This window comes from Triturus cristatus, chromosome 2_1 (assembly GCF_964204655.1).
Source record: "Triturus cristatus chromosome 2_1, aTriCri1.1, whole genome shotgun sequence".
Classification (NCBI taxonomy): Eukaryota; Metazoa; Chordata; class Amphibia; order Caudata; family Salamandridae; genus Triturus; species Triturus cristatus.
Window position 1 is genome coordinate 245,697,268 of NC_140581.1, and position 21,290 is coordinate 245,718,557.

The window sequence follows — 21,290 nt, forward strand, 5'->3', positions numbered from 1 at the left end:
TTTACGTACCATTTGGCATGTTAAGGTTGTTGTTATTGAAATTTTGCTGATGAATTTGATACATTTATGTGTTCAGAGATCACAAGATGTCCATATCAGTTGTGAGTAGGACTTCATTTTTTTTTTTTTTTTTTTTTTAAGTACAAGACTGCCATTTTGTGTAAGCTTTTTGGTGGGTGGTATTTGACAATAAAACATATTATGTGACAAATAATTGATAATAGGTTTTAAAGTAGATGCTTCAGTTATATTTAGCATTTTCACCTTCTAGTTCTTATTGTAGTAACATGTGCAAGATTTGAGTCTTTGCCTTTAGTTTCCCAAAGGGTAAGCATATTTCTTGCTATGACTGTTTGCAGGTATTGGAAAGTATGAAATGTTTGTAACAATATTCAGGACCAGTATATAAAAATGTACCTGGAAGGCCTTTGATGAGAGGATTTCGTGCCTAGTGTATAGAGTAGTGGAGTGTAACCACAGACTTTTCTACATGCTCAGACAAAGCTCCCATAACACCTGTGTGTTTTCTCACCTTGCAAAGGCAACACAAACAATACTTTAAAGTATCCTTGCTTCACTCTTGCATGTGCTGAATTCAGGCTTACTTTCGGGGAGGTGCAATGGGGTGAAAGGAACATCAACTTGAGTGAGCGATACGGTACAAAACAAAAGTATGGTGCACACCATGTTTTTAAAATGGAAACTGTATTGGCGAATTGCTTCAAAGGTATAAAATAGGATAAAAGGAAACGGGAGAAAGAGTTTATCCATTCCAGTCTAAATTACTGGGAGAGATCGCGTACGTTGCAGTTTATGAGGTCAGAAAATGTGAAAGTGTCCTCATGGGCCATTTCCGCAGGGCTTCTCTTTAGGGATTCAATAAATCATTGCATGCATCTGGGTATGGCTTTAGAGGGTTACTGCCTTCAAGACTGCTACTTCCAGACCTAATCTCTTTTTTTATGGTGCTCAAATGTCACCAGTGAAGTGTACCAAGGCTACAGCAGACTGTCATTCCAGGTAGCCACAAATGCTCATTTCGTCACCACGGTTGAAAAGCAAAGAGGAGAACGCTCCAGTTTGTGGAAGGTGCCTGTTGATGCTGGATGTGAGTACATCTGATGATTTAGATGACATGTATTAGTTGGTTCTCCTTGAGGAATGAGTTAGGAGATTTGTTCTCTTTAGCAAGCTGAGGTGTTAGCCTGAGACTGAGCAAGGCTCTGTGGTGCTGTATGTAGCTGGCAGGAGAATCCTATGAAGAGGTTTATCATTTGAGTCTGCTGGCAGTAGTTGTTTAGGGTAATGTCTTGTTTGGATTGTTTGAGGAACTTTAGGCTGGTCTTCTGGTGAGTATCGGATTCAGTTTTCAGTGTTTTCAGAATCATTGAACCATGTTGACAGGCAATGTGTAGTTGACATTTTTGCAGGCTTTGATTGTCAGAAATCATTCAGGCTTATTTAGTTAATATCTCTTAGTCCTCTGTACAAAGCAACCATTAAGTGGGTCGCACACCGCTCGTCATACTAGCAAGTAGCCCCATAGGATTCTGGACAATGAAGTAGCAGCGGCGAGTACACCTATGCTACGAGTGTTAAATAAATGCCATCCCTGGACACGTGTTTCGAGGTAGTTGCCTCTCGTCAGCAGGGAGCAGGTCTGTATGTGGGGTGCCGGTAGACTGCCAAATATAAAAGGTTAAATACCTTTCACGGCGCGCGGGTGCGGGATCCTGACTCGTCAGCCGTTTAGCTCGAGGGAGCTTTAAAGTCAACCATTAAGTGGGTCGCACACCGCTCGTCATACTAGCAAGTAGCCCCATAGGAATCTGGACAATGAACTAGCAGCGGCGAGTACACCTATGCTACGAGTGTTAAATAAATGCCATCCCTGGACACGTGTTTCGAGGTAGTTGCCTCTCGTCAGCAGGGAGCAGGTCTGTATGTGGGGTGCCGGTAGACTGCCAAATATACAAGGTTAAATACCTTTCACGGCGCGCGGGTGCGGGATCCTGACTCGTAGCATAGGTGTACTCGCCGCTGCTACTTCATTGTCCAGAATCCTATGGGGCTACTTGCTAGTATGACGAGCGGTGTGCGACCCACTTAATGGTTGACTTTAAAGCTCCCTCGAGCTAAACGGCTGACGAGTCAGGATCCCGCACCCGCGCGCCGTGAAAGGTATTTAACCTTGTGTATTTGGCAGTCTACCGGCACCCCACATACAGACCTGCTCCCTGCTGACGAGAGGCAACTACCTCGAAACACGTGTCCAGGGATGGCATTTATTTAACACTCGTAGCATAGGTGTACTCGCCGCTGCTACTTCATTGTCCAGAATCCTATGGGGCTACTTGCTAGTATGACGAGCGGTGTGCGACCCACTTAATGGTTGACTCTGTACAAAGCAAGCCGCATGTCTGATGCCAGTCAGATTCTCTGCTTCCAGGAGTGTCTACTGCAGTCATTTTCTTCTTGAGCTCTGCATTTGCCAGGCTGTGCAGGCTTCCTCCCTGTTATATCCTGTTAGCATGTAATGTATAAAGCCTTATCCTTCTGGAAGCTGGACATTGTTCTAGAAGGTTCAGGTGTTCTTGACTGGGATAGTTGGACATCGAGAGGCTGCCCGGTTGGTTGTTTTCCTGGAAGTCCTATTACATTTTCTTAAGTGATCTGTTGCGTTCTGTCTTTGTTCTGATCCTTCCCACTTGAGGTTTCATCAGCAGGTAGAGTATCACAATGGCTCCGGTTTTGTTTTGGCGGGTTGGCTTTTCCATCATTAGTATTCAGGCTGAGTTCAACAAGGTGTTCCTCTTTATGTTAAGGATTTAGAAAAGTGTTTTAGAACTAAAACTGATTAAAAATCAGTGTGACTCAGCCTGTCACCAAATGGGAATATCTGTTTCTAGTTAGTGCAGTATTGAAGTCCAGAATCACCCAGTCACAAGGAGTCCCGATATTAACCTACACTTGGAGAGACTTTAGTTCAGGATTTGCACATCTCGCATCCTAAACTTTAAAAGTTGGCAGATTTCTTTGCTTGGCAGCAAAAATGATAATGGTACTTGTTCCTATCCCTCACCTCCCTAAGAAAACCAGTGTAAATCAGATATAGGGAATAGATCCAATGTTGATCCTCCAAGAACAACAGTAGGACTGCCCTCTTAACGGTGAGAGGCGTTACAGGCTGATTGTCTCTGCTTGTTTTAGAGCAGACCAAATTTAAGTAATATGTTTATCATTTTGTAAAGTTGCATTGAAAAATAAGATATTCCAGATCTTTTCTTGAGTGACATTCAGTGGTGAGCCTTCATGATCCAAAGTGTATGGTCAAGGCGGCCAGCGATTGAAATGAGCCTTGACATAACTTTGGAGCACTTGAAGTCTCTCGGGAAGTGTGGAATTGAAGTATTTTAGTTGTGAATTTCCATAAACCAGTTTTAAAACTAGTAAGTGCTTGAGTGGTATATCTGAGATCTGAATTTGGAAAACCGTTTCAGGTTGCAAAGGCTCTTGAGAGTGAAGTTAATGGTGGCCATTGTCAAGTTGAAGATAAAAGATTGTTGTGGTTTAGAGTATCTATATTCAAAACAGTATAGTTTAAATATGGTAGGTTAATAGCTTGTGATTTAACAGCGTTTAGGGAGAACCTTCTCTGATTCATTTGCTCCAAAATGTTGTGATTGTTATTGCTAGGAAAGCTTATCTTCAGTGGCCCAAAAAGCATATCTCAAAGCTCTTAGAATCTCCCCCAGCATTCCTTTGTAGATATTAAACAGTACCAGAAAAGAGCCTTCATGGACGCCTCATTCTGGGAAGACCTTGTGGGCTGAAAAAGCACATGCACAGCCATAGTGTGCCTTTCATGCTGTTATGAAGGTATGAGTTGAACAGAAGGAAGAGTTTGTAGTCTGATGCAAATTATCATCAAGAAAGACTGAGGAAAGCCCCTTTTTGCGACCACTTTGTCTCGATTTGGTGCTGGGTTACTGACTCTGAACACTGGGGCTTCTCCTCTAACCCCTAAAATATATGTGCAATTGGTTGATACCTGGTTGGCATATTTATCTTACTTATATGCCCCTAGTATATGGTACACTGTGTACCAAGGGCCTGTAAGTTAAATGTTGCTAGTGGGCCGCAGCACTAATTGTGCTATTGTTACAGTGACAAAGTGAAAACATGACTATAGGACTGCCACTGAAACCTAGCATGACAGTTTTAAAAGTGCCTATTTGACCTGGCAAAATAGACCTTTAGCCTGGTTTAAACCTTATTTTTTTATGCCGAAAGTCACCCCTAAGGTAGGCCATAAGTTCCCATATAGCAGGGTGCAGGTTTTTAAAAAGTAGGAGAAGTGTTCTATAGTTTTACATGTCCTGGTAGTGAGAAAGCTCCAAAGTCATTTTTCACTGTGAAAGGATTGGCTGTCCCATAGAAAAGCACTGGATTACATTGTAACACCTTATAATTCATAACTTTGGTTCTGGAAATAGATAGACTGAAGATACAAGGATTCAAATTAATATGACTTCAAACTACAATCTGATGGTAAATTTACAATTTTGAAATTGGCCTGTAGGAGAGTAGGATCTGCACTTATGTTGCCCCCACTTTTTTTCTGATGATAACACTGGTTTCTGGCTATAGTCTGGCTGGGTCCCTGCTAATCAGGGCCCCAGCCTCTCTGTTCTCTCTAAACAACTTGGAGTGCATATTAGATGCACTAGTGATTGGATACTGTGGTACTGTTGTAAATTAAGGCAGAATGTGATTAAGCATTCACTGAAAACATTAGTGTTTCCCTTTTATCGTGTTTTCCTCATTATGTTGGCCGAAGTCCGGACTCCATTTTGTATTGACATGCTGCCACGTGCTCACCACGAGGAGAGTCCAACCTCTGTGTTAGTTGCTCTTGTAATCTGCCTAGCAACAGTTTATAAATAGCCCTCTCGTCCATCTGGCGCATGCCCAGACTTGACCACATCTGTTATAATTAGCTTTGCTTGACCATGTGTCTTCGCGGGCCCAAGGAATGTGTTAGCTCCGCCCATGTATTGATTTGGTATCGAGAATGACCCTAAATGGTAATGTTCTTCGACTTCATGTGGTATCCACCCACTCATGAGCCCCTCTGTTGTGTATAAAAGGGGACAATGTACGCAAGTTCTGTGTGCTACTCCTTGCAATACTGAAGAGTGTTGTGTGGATTGTAGGACCACCCTTAAGGGTTAATAAACGTTGTTTTTGTACTTTGCAGTTTCCGTGCCAACTTCCTTATAGATATCGTTACAGAAGAGCGAACCCTTGTCTCTTGCGGGCCTAGCTGGGGCTTGTATTCATCAATTGGCGCCCGTCACGTGGGGCTCATCGGCGACTCGGATGCTCGAAGGACTGGTCGCGACGAAGGTGAGGAGTTTGGCCGGGGACGTGATCACTGCCAGCGGCGTCTTAGCCCTGGCATCCCGAGGTTTTTCTTCCTTCCCTTCCGAGCTGACCATCTGGGTGGCGCCGGTCATCGACTGAGACCTCTTCTGTCGGTCCTGCCGTGAGAGCCGTTTGGGCGATTGTGGAGCTTGGCAGTTGGAACCTGGACTCTTGATTGGTAAGAACCGTTGTACGGTACTTGCTCCGAGTTTTGAAGCCTGGTCTGGCTATTTGAGTTTGATTGATGGTGACTAGTCATATTTTGAATTTGTCTTTGTGAAAATATATGCGTTGCAACACATATAGGCAGGTAATGTGGAGAAATTTCTCCGGAGCTGTGTAAACTTGGAACGGCGCAACGATTAAGTGCCATTTTTCTTGATAATACTGCATATTTTGCATTATTCCCAGCATGCCTGCTTTTAGCGCACTCCGTAAGTGGTGCTGCTGTTTGGGTAACCGGTTGAACCTCGAGGAATCTGCTCCAGCTCCCCCAGAGGGGACTCCTAATAGGGATATGTACGTGAAGCATGGTCTTTCTTCCATAATGTACAGCACGTTATGGAGGAAATATACTAGGAAGGATCCTGAGTTGCGATGGCCTTTGTATGGATCGTTTGATATACGTAAGATTGAGTATGTGGAACAGTGTATGTGTAAGCGACGTGCTCGTCAGGATATGTTTGAGTGTGTGCGATTATGGGTGAAGGAAGTGCGTGAGCGAGAGAAACGTGAGAAAGCGCTGTTTGATAAGGAGCAACGAAAGAATGATCATATGCGAGCGCAGGAAGCGAAGCATCGGGAGGACAAAGAGCAAACGGACAGACAAGAGAAAGAGCGTAGGCTGCAAGTTTCGGGTCAATATGTTGTTCGCCAGCCGCTTTATCCTGTCCTTAATAATCCTGATGATGATTTTTATTTGCTAGATCGCTCTCCGCCCCCTTATGTTGGCGCATCCGCTCCGCGGCCGCAAGATTCTGACCCGGCTTCGGGTAAGGTAGACACACGGTCCATGCTGCCGGCCGAGCAAATGGCTGAGCTTCGGCAAATTTCCTTCCGTGCGCTTAAAGGCAAGGTATCCATGGAGGAATTATTTCAAATTTGGGGGCCATGGCAGGAGAGAGATAAAGTGTATTTTCTGGGTCATTTCGCGGATGAAGTGATTAATGCTTTCCGAAAATATTCTCATGTTTTTGAGCCTGACGAAGTGTCTTCGGATGCCAGAGCAATACGTAACGGTGCTTTTTCTCCCTCTAAGGCTCCTGAGGCGGCTCGGCGGCTGTTCGCCTTGCGGGACGAGGTGCTGGCCCTTCGAGAGAAAGCACGCCAACGAGCGGAGGAGGAGAAGCGGTCGGATTCAGTTGCGGCAGGGGGCCACCCATCCACCTCCCAGTCAGATAAGGATAATGTAGTGCATGCTAAACCGATGCGAGAGGCGGCACCTTTGTATGTCCCTCCGAAAGGAGCAGGGACTAGCTCGGACATTAACTCCGCCGATGCTAGGGGATATTTTGTGTATAATTGGGTTTATACTCCTTGGCATAGGGCCGATGTTATGGCGTTAAAGAATGCATTGCCTGACCCCCGCAAGAATCCAGCGGCCTTCTATGAAGAAGTCGAGGGGGCCTTGAATTCTTGCATTATGACCTTAGCGGATATAGATCTGTTCTTTGGCCTTATTCTACCACCGGACACGTGGCGGTCTGTCCGAAAGGTGGATGATGCAGTTGCTTTTAAGGCCCGGTGGTCTGAGCTTGAGGATGAGGATAGGGAACGGAAGCCCGCACAGAAACCACCCCAGAATATTCTAGATCTTCCTGCGGCTATTGTGACTAAGTTGAAGACGATTATCCCCCCTAAAAAGATTGACTGGAATATGTTAGCGGCATGTAAGCAGAAAGTTGATGAGTCAGTTGCAGATTTCTTCACGCGCTTTGAAGAAACGTTCCATGACTTTAGTGGCCAGTCGCTTACCGACGACACAGGCCGCCACCTTTTCGCGGACAAATATGTGGCCAATCTGCTGCCGGCAGTTGCGGCCCGGTTGAAAGCGAGTGAGAGTTCTTGGTCCTCCGCGACACCGACGGCCCTTCTGACCATCGCCCAGTATTATGAGCGTCAGGAGCACGAGGCGAAGGGCCAGGAGGAGAAGAAATCGAAAGATCTCAAAACCAAAGTGATGTTAGCACAAGTATATGGCCCGCCCCGCCGGGGTAATAATAACAGGGGAAGGGGCGGATCTTATGGTCCCCCTTCGGGCCGATCGGATTTGAATAAGAACCAGTGTGCGTACTGCAAGCAGTTGGGCCATTGGGCCAGGGAGTGCCCAGCATTGCGTGCTTCGCGGCAGGGGCACACTCCGGGTGGCCAAAGAGGTAGAGGGGGCTTCTCGAACTTTAGAGGGAATTCTAACGATAATGTCCGTTTCGACACTGCTGGACAGCACCGAGATAGCTCAAATGTTTTCGATCGCCAGCATCAGTATCATGTATCGGACATCGATCGCTCAGGATATCATGATTCTCAGCATGCATAGGAATGCGTAGGATGGGGGTCCGAATCAGTTGAGGTGCCGGTCGATCAGACGGGTCCTTATGTATCGGCTGAGGTTTTAGGTTCTACTGATCAGTTCCTAGTGGATACAGGGGCGACACGTAGTGCATTGTCTAGGTACTTGGTTCCGGGGGCTCCCCCATCCGGCTCAATAGTTACATCGGTAGGGTTTGACGGTACACTTTCCCGAAGCCCTCTTTCACAGCCCCTTGCATTTAAAGTTGATTGTTTTTCTGCGCCTTGTCCGTTTCTGCTTGCTCCGTACACACCGGATAACATTATGGGCCTTGATATGTTAAAGTACTTTAGGGCTACAATTCGTTGTTCCCCTGAGGGTGTGAGGGTGATTTTAAATGACAACTACCCCCGATCTGGGCGGATGTGTACGATCTCTGAGGATGCGTTGTTGGCTACCCTCCCCCAAGCTTTATGGGCGACTTCAGACACAGATGTCGGACAAATGGTGATTCCTCCGGTCCACATTAGTGTCCAGGAGGGGGCGGTGCTACCACGCCTCCCACAGTATCGTATTTCCCAGGAGGGCGAGGAAGCTCTCATACAGATTGTGCAGGATTTGATCGCAGTAGGAGTAGTGGAAGAAGTTCCCTATAATATTTGTAACAGTCCGATTCTCCCTATTCTGAAAAAGGACACGGATGCAAAGGTCTATCGGTTCATAATTGATTTGAGGGAGGTAAACAAGATCGTGATACCTCAGTACCCGGTGGTTTCCGATATCACGACGTTGCTTACCTTGGTCCCGCCTACGGCGACCGTGTTCTCAGTGATTGATTTGAAAAATGCCTTCTTTTCTATTCCCATTCACCCTGATAGCCGATTTCTTTTTGGGTTCACACTAAACAACAGATCTTATCGTTTTTGTAGAATTCCCCAGGGCTACACAGAAAGCCCTAGTATCTATAGTCAGGCTTTGAAGCGACAGTTGGATTCCTTTGTTTTACTCGAGGGGGTCGCCCTCATTCAATATGTCGATGACATCCTGTTGGCGGCTGACACCCTGGAGTTGTGCGAGAAAAGCACGATAGCCTTACTTTCCTTTTTAGCATCCCACAATCACAAGGTCTCTAGGAAGAAATTGCAATTCTGTAGACCAAAGGTGACTTATTTGGGTCACCTTTTGTCTAAGGAGGGGCGTGCACTCACACCAGACCGTATCCAGGTAATCTTGGACACACCAAGGCCATCCACGCAGAAGGATGTGCGTGCATTTTTGGGTCTTGTTTCTTTTTGTAGACAGTGGATATTGGGGTTTTCACACACGGCTAAGCCATTACTAGCCCTCTTGACAAAAGATACGCCTATCCCAATCCCTTGGTCAGATGAGTGTGATGCTGCTTTTCAGCAATTGAGACAGGCCCTTTGTTCAGCACCAGTGTTAGGGACCCCTGATTATGCAAAACCCTTTTCGTTGTATGTGCATGAGAAAGATGGATGTGCATTATCAGTTTTAGTACAGATGCATGGTGATAAGCAGCGCCCTTGTGCATACTTTTCGGCTGTACTTGATCCTGTCGCCCGAGCATTGCCGGGGTGTTTTCGCTCGGTTGCGGCGACAGCTGTGTCAATACGACAGAGTGAAGGAATTGTATTGTCCCATAAACTGTTGGTGTTAGTTCCCCACGCTGTTGATGCTCTGCTTAATCAAACAAAGACGCAGCATTTGACCAGTGCCCGTTTAACGGGATATGAGTTGACGCTTTTAGCTCCTCACATTACGTTGAAAAGGTGCGTGACATTAAACCCGGCCACATTGTTGCCATACCCCGAGACACAGCCTGAGGCACAGAAAGCGCATGATTGTATTCTTGTGACTGAGGAACAAACAAAGGGTCGTATTGATCTCCAGGATACGCCCTTTTCAGAGGTAGATGGAGAGTTGTGGGTAGATGGATCATGCCTGAAGCTACCAGATGGTACGACTTCAGCAGCATATGCAATTACCACGTTACAGACGATAGTGGAGACAGCACGCATACCACAGAAATCAGCCCAAGCAGCGGAACTGATAGCGTTAACACGAGCGTGTGAGCTTAGTACAGGATTGTGTGTGAATGTTTACACAGACAGCCGCTATGCCTTCGGAGTAGCGCACGATTTCGGCCTACTCTGGAAGGAGAGAGGGTTTCTAACGTCACATGGGGTGCAGATAATGCATGGGGAGTTAGTCCACAATCTTTTAACTGCATTGACATACCCAAAGAAAATTGCCATTGTTAAGTGTAGTGCCCATAGGAAAGTAGTTGATAAGGTTGGAGAAGGGAATGCGTTAGCGGATCGAGTAGCACGGGAGACTGCGATGCAGCCCGGTACTACTGCCATGTATGTAGTGAAGTCACAGGTGGAGAGATGGCATGATGCGAAGGAGGAAGTGCGAGAAATGCAAAAGACCGCTTCTGACAAAGAGCGGGAACAATGGGCTAGCGAAGGAGAACTGGATGACGAGGGTTGCTGGAGAAATAAGCAGATGGATAGATGGAAATTACCCACGGCTTTTGTACAACCTATGGTCCAGATGGCACATGGGCTAGCACATGTTGGAGCTTCCGCGATTGTGAAATTGCTTACCCAAGTCTGGGAGCATCCAGAGATTGCTAGCACGGCAAAGAGGGTGGTGCAGACCTGTATGATCTGTCTGAAGTATAACCCAGGGAAAGGCACGCGAACTCCAGCAGGAGGATTTGCGACACCCACTGCACCCTTTGAGGTTCTGCAGATGGATTACATCCAGCTTGAGCGCTGTAACAATTTGAAGTATGTTCTAGTAGTGGTTTGCGCCTTCAGTAAATGGGTCGAGGCGTACCCTGCGAAAGACAATACTGCAATGACTACAGCGAAGCTATTGCTGAAAGAGTTTTTCCCCCGATACGGCGTCTGTAGACTTCTGTGGAGTGATAATGGCCCTCACTTTGTAGCGGATGTTATAAAGTATGTCTTGAAGGGCCTAGGCATCACCCAGAAGTTTCACGCCGTGTTCCACCCTCAGTCTGCAGGACTAGTCGAGAAATATAATGGTACACTGAAGCTTAAGATTGCCAAAATTCAAGCTTCAACGTCTTTGACTTGGCCAGACGCTTTGCCACTGGCGTTATTGTCAATTAGGTCGGTGCCACACTCTCGAACCGGCCTTACACCCTATGAGATTGTATTTGGACGCCCAATGAATATTTGGGGTCCACCAAGACCTAAGGCTGTGTATGATGTACCCTGTGTGATGATGAGTGATTATCTGGCACAGTTAACGGATAACTTGGTTTCTATTCATCAACAGGTCCGAGAGGCGCTCCCTGATCGGTCTACTGGCGAAGGACATGGTCTCCGGCCTGGAGATCATGTGATGATAAAGGTTTTCGACAGATCGAACAGTTTGGAGCCGAGATGGGTCGGACCTGAGCAAGTCCTTCTTGCAACGAGGACGGCTGTGCGAGTCTCGAACAGGAAGAATTGGATCCATTCCTTGCACTGTCGAAAGGTACCGCCCGGATTGGTGGAGTCTGCCGTGCTGACCGATCAACGAGACATCCTAGCAGCAGAGACAGGCCGTGCTGCAGAGCCAAACGACACTGAGGAGCTCTTTTCGGACCACACGACTTCTGGAGGAAGGCGATATCATCTGCGACCAAGGAAGTGAGGTTTCCAGTACCGGGACATACTGTCAGAACGGCCCTTGGGTTGGTGAAACGGAGAGCCGATGAGGCAAGGGGGGGGATCAGCCCTGCATTAGTGTAGTGACACCCGTCTTGGCCCGCTGGTGAAGAAATCAACCGCTGCCCAAGGGGAAGAGTTCTGACAGACCTTTTTAGTTACAGGAAGATACCAGGGTATTGTTTCCTTTGACATGGAGAAGAAGAAAATTCTTTGTGCACTGGGGTTCATGCTAACAGTAGCTATCATTGGTATAACCACATGGTTTGTGGAGGAGGCAACTCCTGCCCGAGAGACACTTGTGTTGACGACTCCAGTGCCTGCGGAGCACTACTTTTATACATTGCCATACCAAGAGTTGAAGCATCGACAATCCTATTTGAATAACACTTTCATTCAGATGCTGCATCACACCCACGTTGCTACAAATGCTACGAACTGTTGGATATGTGGGATGATGCCAGCCCATCAGAAGAAAGGAGGTACGCCATTCATACCCCTTCCTTTCTCTCACAATGGCTCTTGTAGAGCATGGTACACTCTGTTGTTTGCCACTCGAAAACCGACAGTGGGACGATTGCTTTTCAGACTTAATAAAGAATGCCATCAGGACAAGAATGGATATCCACAAGCGAATGGGACAATTTGGGAATGGGAAGAGTACCGACCGGACAATGAATCCATTCCCTATATCTTCACGAATACCAGAGACACTGTGGGGAAGGAAAAATTTGTAATCCAAGTGGCACAAGCCCAAGCGGACCTGTGCGTCCAGAGTGTGGGTTTTATCCCTGTCGGTGTCAGTGATTGTATAACTGTGTTAAACATTGATGGGTTAAATAATAGCACCTTCCTAGCATCCCATAATACCTATTTTGTATGTGGAAATAAAGGTTATTACCGTTTGCCGGCTGGGTGGTCTGGGGTATGCTATGTATCATTCCTATTACCCCCTGTATTTCTAGCACCCGCGTCATATCATAAGGATTTGAAATTGCTGAATAATGTGACTGTAAATAGATATAAACGTACTTTATCTATTAATGAGGTGGATCAAACTGATACTAGCTTGCAACAGTATATTGATTTCAACTTAGGACTGTTTTTCTTTGTTGGAGCTGCTTTGAATAGTAGGAAGATCCGAAGATTAACAAGAGTGGTAGAAGCTGTGACTAATCAGACTGCTGCTGCTCTTGGGAATCTTACGGAAGAATTACAGATTACCAGGATTGTTGCATTACAGAATCGTATGGTATTGGATGTGATGCTAGCTGATCGAGGAGGAGCCTGTAAAATTATTGGAAGTAGCTGCTGTGTGTTCATCCCTGATCATACGCCATCCGTTTATAACGCCATTAATAAGCTGCATAAAATAGCAGCTGAAATCCACACAGAAAACGGCACTTGGTCCTTTTCTGGATGGTTTTGGGCGATGGTTACTGCCTGGGGATGGAAGGTCTTAACTGGTCTCTGCATTATTGTAGCAATTCTGTTCCTTCTCTGTATGTGTATTCAATGTGGACCATTGTGCTGTTCCGTATGCATTTCATTTTGCATTCCAGATAAGAAAGCTATTGCCGATGTTGCCCGCCAGAAGGGTCTAGCTAAAGAGGTTAAAGGAATGATGATAATTGACATATACGATGATTATTCTTGGAAACCGGATGTCTTCAGTAAATGCTGAAAGGGTCGTCTGTTGTAAATTAAGGCAGAATGTGATTAAGCATTCACTGAAAACATTAGTGTTTCCCTTTTATCGTGTTTTCCTCATTATGTTGGCCGAAGTCCGGACTCCATTTTGTATTGACATGCTGCCACGTGCTCACCACGAGGAGAGTCCAACCTCTGTGTTAGTTGCTCTTGTAATCTGCCTAGCAACAGTTTATAAATAGCCCTCTCGTCCATCTGGCGCATGCCCAGACTTGACCACATCTGTTATAATTAGCTTTGCTTGACCATGTGTCTTCGCGGGCCCAAGGAATGTGTTAGCTCCGCCCATGTATTGATTTGGTATCGAGAATGACCCTAAATGGTAATGTTCTTCGACTTCATGTGGTATCCACCCACTCATGAGCCCCTCTGTTGTGTATAAAAGGGGACAATGTACGCAAGTTCTGTGTGCTACTCCTTGCAATACTGAAGAGTGTTGTGTGGATTGTAGGACCACCCTTAAGGGTTAATAAACGTTGTTTTTGTACTTTGCAGTTTCCGTGCCAACTTCCTTATAGATATCGTTACAGAAGAGCGAACCCTTGTCTCTTGCGGGCCTAGCTGGGGCTTGTATTCATCAGTACCTTATGAGCCCCTAGTATATGGTACCTTAGGTACCAAGGGCATAGGTACTTCAAAGGCCTAACAGGGGCTGAAGCATGTATTATGCCACCCCTGGGAAGCAGACTAAATCTGACACCACAGACCTGCTACTGCAGCCTGGGTGAGGTAGTGTTAGCACTCCTCACAGAGATATAGGTTCCCTACATCTCACCATACACACACATATAAACCTATCAGTCACCCCTAAGGCAGGCCCTATCAATCCTGAGGGCAGGGTGCTTAGTTTCCATGTGAGGGTGTGCCTCTGCAGCTCTCGGAGTCTATTCTCTGTGGCTGTTTGTGGATGCGGTTAAACCATATATACTCTTAAGTGCATTATACCCTCGCGGTAAATGCTAACTCTGGGATGACTGCATCAAAACATGTTGTTTGGTGTCAAACGCTTTGGAATCATACCCCCACACCAGTAACTGGTGTGGGGGTATGATTCTAGAGGGGTAGATATGTACCCACTGTGGAAACACGGTAGATTCCTGAAAGAGCCCTGGCATCACAAAATGGATGCCACCAGCACAGACACTGGTCTGCCCTCCTGCTGCTGACCGAAACTCGCAGTGGAGGAGGCCCAACAATAGGCATCCTGTTACAGGGAGGTGTAACCACCTTCCAGACAGCATTTAGTATATTGGGGCTGGGTGGGTGCACTCTTAGAGTGCTTTGAAGTCCTGCACTGGGGGAGCAGTAGGCTCCTCTGCATATGCCAGCTCAAACCGGTTCAGGGGCTACCTCCCCTGCTCTGGTGCGAAACTGGACAAAGGGAAGTAGGTGTAGCCACCCACTCCCCTGACCCTCCCATAGGTCATAGAGCTAGTCCCTCCCTTTCTTCTAGTATAAGTTAGGGAACGACGCTCTGAAGACGAATCCTGGACCTTCGACGTTCCACTACCTTTGGAAGACTGAAGAATCTGGAGTGACTCCCCTGCTTGGCAGGCACCAAAACTTTGCATCAACGGTCGCAAACTTTCCCGTCACCGCCGGAGTCCGAAGTCCCTGCAGCCCCGGAAGTGGATTTCCTGATTTCTCTATGGCCATCGTGAGTCCCCAGCGACGCTGAGGCAAGTGTACCCCACAAGTGACGAGGAACAGCAATACCCGAGTACCGTGCACTATTGTCGAGTGCAACCCCTTCACGACGTTCTACGAACTTGTGCATTGAACCACGTGTGGTCCAAGCCTCCAGCAGGATTTGCTCCGAAGATCAGAGGCCTACCTCGTCCCGAGTGACCGCGGGCTCCTGGTGAGTGAATCCTCCCGAGGCGTCTTCGCGATCCCTTGCCGGTTGGCTTGTGGGTCCCCGGAAGACTTTTCTACAGAACCAAAGGGCTCCCCTGGTCGCTCCAGGCCTGCCCTGACTTACCCTCGCTGGGTGAGTCCCTCAGACATTGCTGGTCTGCACCGCTGACTTTTCATACTTTCCACAAGACTTGCTGTTGCCAAGGCTTGTTGGCTCCAATCCGGTTGCTGACACCGCAGTAAGCCGCAGACTTAGTGGCTGAAGAGTCAAGACACCCGTGATCACCTGAAATCACCCGACAACTGTGGGCATTCACCTTCCTGGGCCCGGGTCACTGGCAAGTGACTTTGAACACTGTCTCCTCTGCTTTCAGGTCTTCCTTCTTCTGAATCCATCCTTGGATTCCACCGGACACTTCTCCTGTCTTCACAAGCAGCAAGTCTTCTTTGGCTCCCATTGAAAACGACGCCGCGACCCGACCCGACACCAAAAGACACCTATGCACCTGGCTTCCCTGGGTGAGGTAACTCCAGCACTGCGGTGCTCGTGTGTGTGTGTTGGCTCTAGAACTACTTACCCTGTAAGTGACTTGCTTGTAGACTCTCCCGAAGTATCCTAAAACTTTAAAATTCCAACCGCGACTTGCTCCATTGAAGTCTATTGGGATCCGCGGCTGTGTTCTCACACTGCATACGTCTCCCGTGGGTCCCTTACTTACCTGCCTTGGGTGGATTAGTGAGGCCCCATCGCTTCTACAGGCCCTAGGCCTTGTCCCCTCGCACGTCGATCTTCTTATACCTCTTTTTTAGTATATGGTCTGGTACGCCCCTAGGGTGCCAGCCATATAAGTACTTAACTTGTTGTGAACTGTTGATTTTTGCATATGGTCTTGACTTCTAATCTCATAAAGAGATTAGGAGAGTGTGTTAGAAATAAATACATATATATTTTATATATATACCTGTGTGGTGTCCTTTCATTTGGTAATTCAAGAGATTATAAGGTAAAACAAGCTGCTTTACATTCCTCCAGAGACTTAGCCTGAAGGCTGCTCTCCACAGCTACCACTAGGATAGCTTTCTTTAAAAGGTTGTCTTAAACCTATCTACCATAAGAGTCGAATTGGACTGGTGCAAGGTGGCCACTTTAACTAGTGACCAGCATATGCCAGGCCAACTTCTCACATGGTCCTTTTTGAAAGTTGGTATTTTCCTGCCTAAAACCTACAGTAGCCTTGTTTGGCTACTTGCTAACTGTCACCTGCTAGCCTGCTGGGAAGTGTAAATTGATCTCAGGAAATGGAACAAAGGGGTCTTGGCTGGGAGGAGGTGTGACCTTCTCCTATAGAGAGGACCTGGGGGATGTGGCCACCAAACGGTACAAGCTTCAAAGCGGCTGCCCTTGTTACAAGTAGATGTAAACCACACCTAGGTCTGCCCCTGACATTGCCTAAGTAGCCAGAGTAGTACCAAGCCCAGTGGAGGGAATACCTGTTCATGAACTGGTTTTGCAGGGGGAGTTCCTAATTTGTCTAGACACACCTAATGGGTGCGCCACTGCTCTGACACAGAATAGGAAGGTTCTGACATCTTGGACTTGAGCAGAGAGAGGCACTGTGGGATTTATTAGTACCAAACCGCCGGGAAGTGATGCAAGAGTGGGTAGGGTTTCCCATGGTTACTTTAGTCCTGTTGGACAGGGAGTCTCCCCCACCCACAAGCTAGTGCCAGTTATAAAAGTGGTACCTTTGACTTTGACCCCATCTAGCGCGATCAGAAATCCACAGTTGATGCTTTGTGCTTTTTGGCGCTAGAAAACACTAAAACTCATAAAAATCCTACCTTTGTTTCCTCTGATCTGATTTTTGTCGATTTGAAGTCTATTTGCTCAGTAAAATGTATATACTATTTTTATAAATTGGAGTGGGCTTTTTATTGTAGTGTGTTTTTATTTATTTATATAAAGTTTTATATAGCGCGAACAAGATCCCAAGGGATATCAGGGCGCTTAACAATCACATTAGAACTGGAAGGCTAATAACGTAACAATCACAAGTAAAATACACAAAAGAATCATAAAGTGCACGAGACTTCACATGGAAGAAATGTTAAGCACAGTACAGTGTAACGACAAGGAAAAAACAACAATGTCAACGGGCCCAGGGGTTAGCCCAATTACTGAAGGAGTTTATTCAACAGGAATCTTTTGACTTCCAGCTTGAACACCGTTGTTCTGGTGATTCTGCGTATTTCTGGAGGAAGAGAGTTCCATATCTTAGGAGCCGCGCCAGAGAATGCTCTGTTAGAGGTTCTTTTTTTGTTAAGGATAGGTGGTTTCAAGAGTAAGGTAGTAGCGCTTCTAGAGTCTGACTTATTAACTTTTTGGTACTAATACATGCTTTACACTTGTTACTTTGAGTTAAGCCTGACTGCTCTCTGCCACACCTACTCAGAAACGAGCTAAGGTTTAAATTAAAGCAGTCTAACTGGACCTGATACGGATTAGTGACATTACTAGTACTTATAATCTACTTTCTCATATAGACTGTTTATTTCCTTTTTTACCCAAAGTGTTTTGAGTGCTGGTATGTCTTCTACTGAACCCATCTGAGCTCTTATGATAGACAAGGAGAACTTTGAAGTCATTGTAAAATGTCCATGTCTTCGATTGAGATATGCCTGGAAATAGCTGTAAGAACACAAATTGGCAGGCCGAAATGGCTGTTGCTGCATTATTACAATAGTTAGTAGCATAATTTCAGTAATTACTTTGTCACTGCCCTATAATGGGGCAATCAATTTAACAACATCTCTGAAAAATGTGTAACACAGATGCAAGAATATTTTCTAACTCAGTAAGAGACATTTTGTAGAAAACCCTATTTAAAAGGTAACATTGGACTATAAAAATAGTTAATGTATTTTTAGATCTCGTCTATAGACTGCTTCAGTTGGGTGAGAGCTCATGGCGTAACACACCACATATCACACGACACATGTTGGAACAGAAAATGCTTGTGCTTGTAAAAAGGCCATGCCCCCCTGCCCCGAGTGTCCAGCTGCATATGAAATACGGACTAAGCTAACCCAGCGTGTACGAAGGGTTCTAGATTTGTCCCAGGTATTGCTAGGTCCAGGACCTGTCCTGTAAGCTAGATGGATGCACCAAGCCTGCCGTCATTGTAGATGTTGGACTATTTTCCCTGCCCTGTGTTTATCACATTAAGCAATGGTAGCAGCATGCCATGTTTAGACCGAGTCTAGCGCAGCGCGCATGGGCTGCTCTTCGAGGCTTCTTGTATCTACTCTGTGTGGGTCTGACTCCTCCCACGCATTGGATTGACTTTTGCGTGTGTCTTTTTCGAATCAAAGCCTGCAAATGGTTAAAGGTGGGTGCATGTCCCACCTCTTCTGAAAAGTTCACTCCCACCGCGTTTTGCCACGGGAGCGAGCAGCGGCGCGCAGGGCGGCAGCTGCAGTGCCTCCTTGTCTCCCCTGCACCACTCCTCCTTGTCTCCCTGTGCCCGCCCCCACCACTCCTCTTGAGCAGCTTGGTATTTTTTGCAGATATTTTAAGCACAAACTTGACCCAAAAGTATTTGAGCCCTTTCGTTTGTAACAACAGCGCTCTCTGCAAGCTCGAACACCCGTAGGCGCTCGCCTCGATCATTCTTTGGCAGAGAAGAGTGCCCTAAGACGTTTGTGTAGCAATTCACCATCTACTACTCGGTCAAGCTCTAGGTACAACAGAGTCGGGGCAAGAGGAAAATCGAAGATGGCATAGTGATTCTGGGGGTAAAGTTGTGGGGGAGAACGGCAGGTTTTCCTTGGAGCCATCGTCTTAGGTTTGTCATGGCTACATGTGTGTGATACAATTAACCTATAGTGCCATAACCGGTGCCCACACACGCATTCTTTCCACTCTCACTCGCTTCAGCACTCCTCCTCCTCCAGCCTCATGTGCTCCAGAGCAAAACACTAGCCAGGAAAGCAGACCAGCACTTCCCCTCTCCCTACTTGGTGAAGCCCTAACTCCAGAGTATAGCAGTTAGAGTCCCCTCCCACCAGAAAGATTGAATGGCTTTGGACTTCTCAGGAGCGATCTTCCTCCTCCTGCACCCCTACAGCTCCAGCCCAAGTAAGCATGCGACAGACAGCTGCCTTAAAGTAACTACTTTGTGCACTGCAAGAATGGTGCACAAAGAGCCAGAGACCGTATTTACTTCAACCTGGCTGGAGGAGCAATGTTCTGCATACAAACACTCTGTGCCGGGCGCCTCGCCGGCTGCTTAATAATCATTGTCAGCAGGAGTGCAGCGCGTGATTAGGAGCTGAGGGAAAGGCGCGTTCCCAGAATTAGATCATGGTTATATTTTGTTATCCTAGAGCTGGAGCGACTAATGCGCATGCTTCCGAAGGCAACTTCTAAGTCACATACAGTATGAGTACCTAATTAGAGAGCCAACGTTTCACGGAAAGTGACATCTGTATGTCAAACTATTCTATGTTTTTAGTCCGTTTTCTGGTGGTTTACTATTTTTTCTCAGTTTTTATATAGCCTGAACTCAACCAGAAGGTATTGGAGCGCTTTACAAGATCAACACTTACATTATACATTGGCACATTCATTTTGCACGGGGAGATTAAGTGACTTGCCCAGAATCACAGGGTGTTGAACCAACGCCAGGATTCCTACCAGGTTCCAAAAGCGGCAGCTGTAGCCCTTTATCCAGATCTCATCTCCACCCTTTTCCTGATAAGCTCTCAGTTTTCACACTACTCTCCCCCTTTTACCTGTATGCTTCACCCGTACCAAGGCACTTAATCACCACCCTTCTTGCACAATACGTCCAGTGCAGCATCTCACCCCCTTACCCTTTCTCTGTGTTCTCCCACCACCCCCATGTTCCTTTCCCCACCGTGTCCCAATATTGTTTCACCCACCCGCCTTCTGTTATTGCTCACAAGCCCCAATTCCTGGCGCTCTCCCCTTCAGTGCTACTTTTTCCCTTCTTTTTGTGTGCCAGTTCAACTCACACCGGCAAACAAAGTCTATTTTGAAACGAGCATTTGCAATGCAATAGGTCTCGCATTTGCTAGAGTTTGAGCTATTGGCATTGTAAATTACAATGCCTTTTATATATGTGTTGGTTTTTAAAACAGATAAGTAAAAGGCATTGTCCTCTACAGTGCCAAAAGCTTAAACTCTCGAAAATGCGAGACCTATTGTATTGCATTACAAATGCTTGTTTTGGATCTTGTTGGGTGACCAGCCCTTTTTCTTGCATCACTATGTCATGTACTGACCCTACTCGTGTTAAGTTCCTCTATGATGTGAAAGTCTAACCTGGCACTGACATTCCATCTGCATGTCGAGTGCGTATAGGTGTGTAGTTCATGTGTGGCATATGTATTATAGAAGGATTGTATTCAGGAGGGGAAAAAGTCCAGTGTGTTCCTTGTGTGAATCTCAGCAAGAGAAAGCTGGTATGCCTCAGAGCACTAAGCCAAGAGTGACCCGTCTAGTGAAACCTACAGTTTCCTCCACCGAATATCACCATAGCCAGTCAAGAAGACCACTACCTCTGCTGAGACTGAAGTTTGCTGCTTAGAGGTACTGTTGGTTCCAGAGCTGTCTCACTGTATTGATTGTGCGGTGCTCTGAATTTGAAGGGGTGCCTGGCGCCTGTATCTCTAACTCATGTTCTCAGAACTAATCAGATTTTCCGTTCATTACTTCTATTGTTTTACTGATTCGTCTGTAAATTCGCTAGGAGTAATTTCCATAATCTAGTTTGGGTGTTGTTTGTGAGAGGCCAAGTGACAGATCGGACTTTCTTATTTTTTTTTATTTGTAGGTACTTTAAGAAAAAAGGATCTAAATAGGAAAATTGAGTGTCTGGGTTTACTTTTTAGATGATGCAGTTTCTCTGAATGCTAACATTACACAATGCTGCTGTGGTTTACCTGCCGGTCTGCACAGCTCAGTGTGTCGTGGCAGCCAGAAGAGTGGTTGCTGGCCCACATTTGCTCTTTAATCTCTTATTACGCATGAGAAAAATACATATTGGTTTTTCTAG

At 46.3% G+C, this 21,290-nt stretch overlaps 1 protein-coding gene across 1 annotated transcript in view; it reads left to right on the plus strand.

Annotated features, from left to right (window-relative positions):
• The window catches only part of TARS1 (threonyl-tRNA synthetase 1), a 271,600-nt gene that overhangs the window by 24,311 nt on the left and 225,999 nt on the right, over window positions 1-21,290 (plus strand). The window lies entirely within an intron of this gene.